The following is an 840-nucleotide window of genomic DNA, read 5'->3' on the forward strand; positions in this document are numbered from 1 at the left end:
GGAAGAGTAAAAATGAAAACAGTGTCACAATTGAATCTCCAACGTTTACATTCAAATCACTATTGACAGAGCTACAATCAAGAGGGCATTTCCTCCTCCATCTAGAAGCAAGCTCAGGATGAGGGTGGCACCGTGGGTGGGCTCTCGGGTAAGTGATTCCTCCTGTCAGTTACCTCATGACCCTTTTCATGACGCGAAAGCAGACACTTCAGGGCCTGACCGCCGACTACAGCACGAAACACGCACCCTTTAGACTTACTGTACTTCCCGAGCTTGTGCAAGGCACACAGAGCAAGGCGTCAACGCGCTGGAGTCAGCTACCAACCTGTTTTGGAGATGTTCACCTGGTTCAAGGTGTCAGCAAAAGGCTTCACCAAGTGGCCGGCGAACAGAGTAAAGAGCCCTTTCAGTTTTGCGGCAATGCAATCCGCCAAGTTGTAAAACGTCAACAGTCTATCCTTTGGGGCGTCCTCTGTCTTGGCCCAATCAAACAGCTAAAAAGAGAGAAGTAGGAGTTTATTCTACACATCTTGTTACCGAGAGGAGCACAAAGCAGACAGGGCGGACGCAAAGCTCACCTTGAAAAACAGAGGTCTGAATGTGACTTCGGAAAGTTTGACAACCATAGCTACCAGGCAGTCGATGATATGGTTTTCTGTTTTTCCAACTTCTTCCAGATCATTCTGAAAACACAAGAGCTGTTTTATTAGGCAGAGTTCTGACCTCCAGCTTTACATACGTCTGGCCAGTAGAACAGCTCACAGCCAGCTTTGGGCTGGCTCCCAGCAGGTGCGTTCAGGATTGGGGGGGTGGCTCTAAGCTGACCTCAGGGTGCAGGGC

General features: G+C 49.4%; 1 protein-coding gene and 1 long non-coding RNA gene across 2 annotated transcripts in view; both read right to left on the reverse strand.

Annotated features, from left to right (window-relative positions):
- HEATR1 (HEAT repeat containing 1) overlaps nucleotides 1–840 on the reverse strand; it is a 51,838-nt gene that overhangs the window by 3,029 nt on the left and 47,969 nt on the right.
- Nucleotides 10–836, reverse strand: LOC102772579. The gene is made up of 3 exons (XR_435542.2): nucleotides 826–836; nucleotides 579–683; nucleotides 10–494 (listed from the first exon to the last, which is right to left on the reverse strand). It is a non-coding gene; the product is annotated as an uncharacterized LOC102772579 (long non-coding RNA).

Source organism: Myotis davidii, unplaced genomic scaffold, assembly GCF_000327345.1.
Source record: "Myotis davidii unplaced genomic scaffold, ASM32734v1 scaffold174, whole genome shotgun sequence".
In the NCBI taxonomy this organism is placed as follows: Eukaryota; Metazoa; Chordata; class Mammalia; order Chiroptera; family Vespertilionidae; genus Myotis; species Myotis davidii.